Source organism: Polypterus senegalus, chromosome 6, assembly GCF_016835505.1.
Source record: "Polypterus senegalus isolate Bchr_013 chromosome 6, ASM1683550v1, whole genome shotgun sequence".
Classification (NCBI taxonomy): domain Eukaryota; kingdom Metazoa; phylum Chordata; class Cladistia; order Polypteriformes; family Polypteridae; genus Polypterus; species Polypterus senegalus.
Window position 1 is genome coordinate 174134835 of NC_053159.1, and position 7849 is coordinate 174142683.

Here is a 7849-nt window from a genome sequence, read left to right on the forward strand (position 1 = left end):
TTTAGATGTGTATTGCTTCTAAAAACTAGTGTGTTTCCTGACTCTGTGTGTGTACGTGTTCTATTTATATTTTGGGTTTACTAAGTCTTTCTGTTTACAGTGCACTGCCCAGAAAAATGAAGGAAACTCCTATTCATCACAGTCTGTAACATCAAGTCAATTAGGCTTCAGGGATATGAATCTGTCCAGTTAGGAAACATAAGCAATTATGAATCATCTTCATCTGCTTTGGTGCAAATGAAAGAGACAGCAGCAAGACAACTCCAAAAAGGGAAGGGGTTTGCAGGTGTTGGCCACAGACAATTACTCTCTCCTTGTCCTTCCTGACTGATTTTTATCTACTTTTGTGTTTTGTTAGTGTCCTTGTCACTACTGGCAGCATGAAGTGGTACCTGCAGCCTGTTCAGGTTGCAGAGGTAGTCCAGCTCCTTCAGGATGGCACATTCATACATGCTGACGCAAGGTGGTTTGTTTCGTCTCCCAGCACATTCTCTAGAGCATAGATGCGGTACCAGGAGATGGGCTTGTTATACAAGGAGAGCTGGACAGGGCCATAGAAGGGCATCAGCCCAGCAGGAGGTCTCGTTTCTGCTTCTTTGTGTGAGGAGGATCACTGCCAAAGCCCTAACCTCCATGTGGCTACTGCTGGAAACTGACTCCACAAGGTTGGCATGCAGGCCTGACGTCCTTTAGTGGAACCTGTTCTCACAGTCCATCACCATGCAGCCTGATTAGTATTTGCAAGAGAATACTACAATGGGCAGATCCACCACTGGTGCTCTGTTCTCACAGATGAACGCATGTTTATACTGAGCACATGTGACAGATGTGTAAGAGTCTGGAGACGCCATCCAACATGGGTGGTTTGGCGGTTGACCAATGATTGTCTTAGGAGGTCACTTGGACCTCCTTGTGCTAAGCAACGGTATCCTAACTGCTTTTAGGTACTAGGACGAAATCCTCTGAGCTATTGTCCGATGTTATGCTGGTGTAGTGGGCCCTGGATTCCTCCTGGTGTCAGACAATGCCAGGCCTCATGTGGCCATAGTGTTTCCTGGGTGAATAAGGCATTGGTGCCATTGACTGGCCTGCGTGTTCCCCGGACCTGAATCCAATTGAGAACCTTTCACACGTTGGGTATTGGTGCATCCAACATCGCCAAATAGCAACACAGACTATCCAGGAGCTCACTGATGCCCTGATCCAGGTCTGGGAGGAAATCCCCCAGGAAGCCATCGTCTGTTTCATCAGGAGCATGCCCAGATGTTGTCAGAGTGCATATGGGCTGTACCCACTACTGATTCATCTTATGAGTTACTGTGATTTTGCTTTCTATTGACTGTTGATGCATCAATTTATTCTAAACAAGTATTACTCAGTAAAGATTTTCAACTTGAATATTTCATCAAGAATCCAATGTGTGATATAAGTATTCCCATCATTTTTTTGAGCAGTGTATTAAATCCTTTGATTGGCAGCAAAAAAATGAACGTCCTAATGTTAAATTCTCTTGTATTAGATTTTTAAGATGCATTTGTTGTTCCAGATGTGTGGAAAGTGGAGCATCTGCTGGTTGTGCATCTGTCTCGCCTCACTAGAGCCAGTCCCATCCATTAGACGGCCTCCAAGGTTGCTGTCATCTGAGGGGCACCATTTATTGAAGCTAAGAGGCTCACTCTGGACACCAAGAGTGATCCCCAGCCCCACTCACTGAACACTGACGATACTGTGTGGGTGCTGTTACCCACTGGGCCTCATTGATGAAAGTCAAAAGTGCACATGCTCTGTACAGGCCACAGTATGTACACAAAGGGCTGCTGAAGGTGTGTGCACGCCGAACATTGAGGGGAAACTCCACCCAAGGTTGTTTAAGTCTAGTAATTTGGACAGCGTCCATCCACTACACCTAAGCCTCCAAATGGGCTTTGACTGACACTGCACCTTACTAAAAGTTTTTTTTATATTTAAAGCAATCATTTTTCTTAATGGTTACATTAGATTTTTTGTTAAGTCAATTTTTGTTTTAGGGTCTGTGTGTATTTTAAGAATTTACACAGATTTCACAATAAATTTTACCACGTGGTGGGCCTACATTACATGATTTCTAGTCATCAAGTATGCCAGATTTGCCGTATGCAGTTGTTGGTGTCTTCATCTGAGTATTTCAATTTACACATCTGGAAATCGTAGTGGATGTCAAACTGTGACTTTCCAGCATAGTTAAGCTATCACAAGCTCAACCCTTGTTCTTATCCTTGTCACGTGTGCTTGGTGACCATGTTCCTGTCTCTGGAGAGGTAAGCCCTTCCACCCCAGTATGAGAGGAGGTGCTGGTGCTAACAGTCTTTTTCTTTTCTTGTAGAGCAGGACAGCAAGCCAATGTGGCCCCGCTTCTTCCAGGCCAGATAATACGCAAAGGGCAGCTCCTGGAGGGAGGTGTTTCATTTGGACCTTTGGAGGAGGTTAGTGCTACATCTTGTTCCAGATAAAATACTTTGTTTAACATTTGGCTCTTTGAAAAGCTTCTGTAACACAGTTCAGAATCTGTTAGCTTCTAAATAGTTGAGAATTGCACTACTTCATCTTTCCTGCCTGCCGCTTTCTTCCATTTTGCAAGCAAGAGGCACCATTTGCATTTTTTTTTTTGTGTGCTTGTAGTAAAGTTTCAAAGAAAAGATCACAGTTTTGCCAAAGCAACCACACTAGTTAATTACAACCAATATACTGTAACTTTGGCCTTTTGACTGCAGTTTTTGCATAACTCAAAGTGAAAATTAGTGGGGGGGGGAAAAAAGTCTCTGATATTGGGTTGTATCAGGTATATATAAAAAAATAATACAGAAGTGGATATCCCTTAATGGAAAAATAACCACCCACAAATGTCTCGGAAATAACTTATAAAAGCAATTGGCACCCTCATTGTTTATTGTGTATTTAACAAAACTCGGACTTTGCTTTAAAGCTTCAATTCAAATGAAAACTGTATTACAAGTAATAAAACAAATAAAAATGGCATGGAATAAATGGTGTGTCCCTTAATCTAATATTTGGTTTCACTCTAAACATGCGACTCCTAGAGCTGTCAGTGGGATTTCTGCACTGGTCCACAGGTCGTTTGGCCCGCATGAACTGAATAAACTGCTCCAGTGGTGTCAGGTTTGAAGGGGGTCTTCTCCAGACTGCATGTTTCAGTTCTTTCCATAGATGGGATTAGGATTCAAATCTGGTCTCACAGAAGCCACTTCAGAATACTTTGAGTGTTTTGTTCTTAGTCACTCTTGAGTGCTTTTAGCTGTGTGTTTTGGCTCAAAACATAACTGAGCCTCCTCCGTTTCTCACAGTAGCTATAGTGTTCCTTTCTTAGAAAGCTTCATTTTTTTTTCTGTCCACGGATATGGAGTTGATTTGACTTGCTTCAAATACCAGTTTTGTCTAAACCAGGGTCTCCTCCTCCAGTACTGGAGAGCTACTGCGGCTACAGGTTTTCATTCTAAACCTTTTTCTTAACTAGTGACCAGATTTTGCTGCTAATTTAACTCTGCCTTAATTTTAACTGATGCACAACTTAAGACTCAGGCCCCTTAATTATTTCTTTTTTCCTTAATTATTAACCAAACAATATTAAGACACAAAATGAAGCAACACATAACAATCTGTGTCCATCACACAATAACTGAAAATTTAAGAAAGGTCAAGGCCTCAGTAATGTTGATCTGCTCAGGTCCACAAAACATTTTGACAGCGCTCTTAAAAAAAAAAAAAAAAAAACAGTTTTGGAAATGTCTGCCATGGCAGAATGAGCACCATGGAATTAAAGGGTTTAATTAGCAACAAGAATTGGCTTCAAATTAAACTGAATGAAGTGAAGTTGGTTGGAGTTTGAGGCCCCAACTTAGTTGGTCATCTGTTGGCTCACTTCACATCAAATTTATGTTCAGGTGTTGTTTAAGGGGAAAAAAAAATCAATTCAGCTGTCGTAGTCTCAAGAAAAGTCAATTAAAATAATTAATTAGTAGCAAACACTGGTCACTAATTAAGAAGAGAGAATGAAAACTTGTAGCCATAGTAGCTCTCCAGGACTGGAGGTGGAGACTCCTTGTCTAAACTGTCCACAAAACATTTTCCCAGAGGCACTGTGTCTTGTCAATGTGCAATTTAGCAAATTCTTTTTTATGTGGTGTCCTCCTTCTTCCATTTAGCCCACTGTCACTCAAAAAGCGTCAGATGGTGTGATCAGACACTGATGGACCCTGACCTTGGAGTTCAGCTTGTATCTCTTTGGAAGTCGTCCTTGGCTTTTTGTCTGTCATTCTTACTATCCTTCTGTCCATTCTGGGGGTCGATTTTTTTTTCCCTCTCTCTCCCCTCTTCCGGCCACATCCAGAGTGGTTGGCTACAACCCCATGGACCTTAAACTTTAATATTTGTAACTGTTGTCGCAGGAAAGTCAAGGTGCTTGGAGATGGTGGTCTAGCCATTGCCTTTAATATGCATGATTTTCTTGGACAACTTTCTCCTTTGCTTCCTCTGGTCCGTGTTCAGTGTGGGACACACAATGACAGTAAAGAGCAGAACGGCTTTTCTCCATTTAAAGACACTGACTAACTGATTGCACAATTGGAGACGTGTGATATGAATTCAAGAAAACTGTTAATTTTGAAAAAACACTCCAATCCAATTATTTAGGTTCTTTTCTAGGGGTCCCAAGAAATGTGTCCAAACCATTTTAGATATCTCTGTTAAATAAGCAATACTTAATCTCTTTTCACACTTGCTTTGCTATAGTCTGATCTAGTAAAGACCTGCAGATATACAGGGGACAATGGCTTTTCATGTCGGCACTTTTTCAATGTACTGTAAGGGTACCAATAAATTTGTTCACATTTGTATTCTTACTCCTTTATTTCTGTATCCAGCAGGGGGTGCTCACTCCCTGGAGTTACAGTATATTCTTTATTGATGCAGAACAGACTGGAACCATTCACATCCCTTTAGTCACCATGGTAGAAATAATCAGACGAGCAATACGGTACAAAAAGAGATACAGTATATGTATTTAACTTGCTTTAAAATGTAATTTCCGCTGCAAAGAATACAATGCATAATTCATTTATACATACATATCCAGGCTGGTGAGAAGCCAGTGGAACATACAGGTGACATTCAGTCTTCAGTGTGGGTATACTGACAGCTATGCAAACCTCCAGCAATGCAGGGCGCAGTATTTGTTCAGCCTCTGGCTTTATGATGGATCCTCTTCATTATAAATACTCACATATTTACATATTTGCCAAGTACGGGCAACTTCCAACAGGTCTATGTTATATTTGGATTGTGCCCAAATAACACCTTCCCCTGTTCTCATGGCTTCTACAGATAGTAGCCGTTGGTCACTCTGGCTTTATGTTGATTCAGCAAACGACAGCATTTGAAAATGGCCTGCCTGGTTTGTTTTTCACGTGTTTCTTTGCATCTTCCTGGCCAGTTCCACCCTATTAGCTGGTTTGTGTGGCTTCAATAAAGAAATAATCTTTTATAAAATATGTTTGTAATAAACTTCACAGATCACAGTGGCCCACTTAAAACTTTTGCCTCAAATTTCTTAGTGGTAAAATATCTATAAATAATCACTTCTATTATACTCCTAGACATGTGATGTGCCGTTTAGGTTGAACAAAAGCATAAGCTCAAAAAATAAGTACAGTAAATAGTAATGATGCTGGCATGTAAATTTTTGTCATAATTCAATTTCCTCATGTGTTCACCTAAGTTGTAATGGAAAATTCTATCAAAACATCCGTTTAGGTTCTTCACCCGTGCTTGACCTCTTCAACTGAAAATGTAACATTAACAAGTGCCATTCTGAAATGTGTGTGTGACTTGGGTTCTTGTTCCCTCACCTGCCAGCCCAGCCAGTTTGCAGTAAAAACTAATGTGTTTTATATTGAAGACCTGGGACTACGGGAGTGAGGGGTGTGTGACTTTGACTGCACTCCGTCTGCTTGTCTAGGACTGAAAGACCAATTGAGCACATCACACGTCGGCACTACAGGATCCGAGTTCATTCAAAAACAAAACTGCAGTGTTTGGGTGTGTCTGCATGAACTTTGAAACTGGGAAGTAAAGTCTTAATTGTATGGAGCCCTCCATAATGTATGGGACAGATATACACATTTCTACTTGATTTGCCCGTCTGCTCCACAATTTGAAATTACAAATCAAACAACTCGTATGTGATTAAAATGCACATTGCAGGCTTGCATTTAAGGGGATTTGCATACATTTCAGTGACACCATGTAGAAATGAGCACACTTTCTCTACATGTAGACCCCACTTTTCAGGGCACAATAATATTTGAGACACAACAATGGCAGGTCTATTACAGCCGTCATATTTCGTCCTTTGTCACATATTCCCTGCTTGCAATCACTCCTTGAAGTCTGTGATAAATAGACATAAGCAGGTGCTGAGGATCATCTCTGGTGATGCCCTGCCAAGCCTCTAATATAGCCATCTTCAGTTCTGGTTTGTTTTTGGGGGGCTTGTTCCCCTAAGTTTTCTATTCACCATATGGAAGGCCTGCTCGATTGGATTTAAATTGGGTGACTGGCTTGGTCATTCAAGAATTTGCCATTATTTAGCTTTGAGAAACTCCTCTGTGGCCTCAGCAGCATGTTTGGATCATTAGCTTGTTGTAGGATGAAGTGCCGTCAAATGGGTTTGGAGGCATTTATTGAATTTGAGCAGATCAGATGTTTCTCTACAACTCAGAATTCATTGTGACACTGCCGTCAGCATTTCCCTCATCAGTGAAGAGATGTGTGCCAGAAACTGTGGCAGCCATACATACCCAAGCCATAACACCCCCAGCATCATGTTTAACAGATGACAAGGTCTGCTTTAGATCTTGGGCAGTTCCTTTTGGTCTCTACACTTCGCTCTTGCCATCACTCTGATCAGGTCCATCTTTGTTTGTATCACTTGTCCACAAGACCCTTTTTCCTGAATTCTGTAGGCTCTTTGAAGCCCCTTTTCACAAACTGTAATCTGTCCTTCCTGTTTTGTGGGTCACTAGTGGTCTGAATCTTGCAGTGTGGCTTCTTTATTCCTGTTCATGAAGTCTTCTGGTGATAGTCATCTCTGACACGTCCACATCTGCCCCCTGAAGACTGTGTATGATCTTGGGGGCTTTTTCTTTATCATAGTGAGGATTCTTCAGTCATCAGCAGTGGAGGTCTTCTTTGGCCTATCAGTCCCTTTGTGGTTACTGAGCTCACCAGTGTGTTCTTTCTTTCTTCATGATATTCCAGACAGTTGATTTTGGTCATCCTAATGTTTTACGGATGTCTCAAATTGTTTTATTCTTGGTTTTCAGCCTCATAATGGCTTCTTTGACTTGTCCTCATGTTGAACAATGGCAACTACACACTCTAAAGGGTAGAAGCAAACCAAGGTGTCTTATGAAGCCATGAAACACACCTGAGGAATTGCAGACACATGTGACCACAAACATGGTGACCTGAAATGGGGGACCATGTAGAAAAAGTGTTGTCATTTCTCTGCGGTGTGATGAAAATGTATACAAATACTTTTCAGTGGAAGTCTGCAATCTGCACGTCTGAATTGTTTGACTTGTAATTATGAACTGTGGGACAGAGGGGGAAATCAATGAAAAATGTGTCTTTGTCCCAAACATTATGGGGGGAGGGCACTGTAAATCATCAATTCAGTCAAATTTAAAGCTTTTTAAGTATTAAAAAAAAAAAAAAACCTGTCTCATGGATGTACATCTCCTGTTGACCTTTGCACAGAAAGTTGTGCACTGCTGGGTTTGCACTCTTGGAGTAA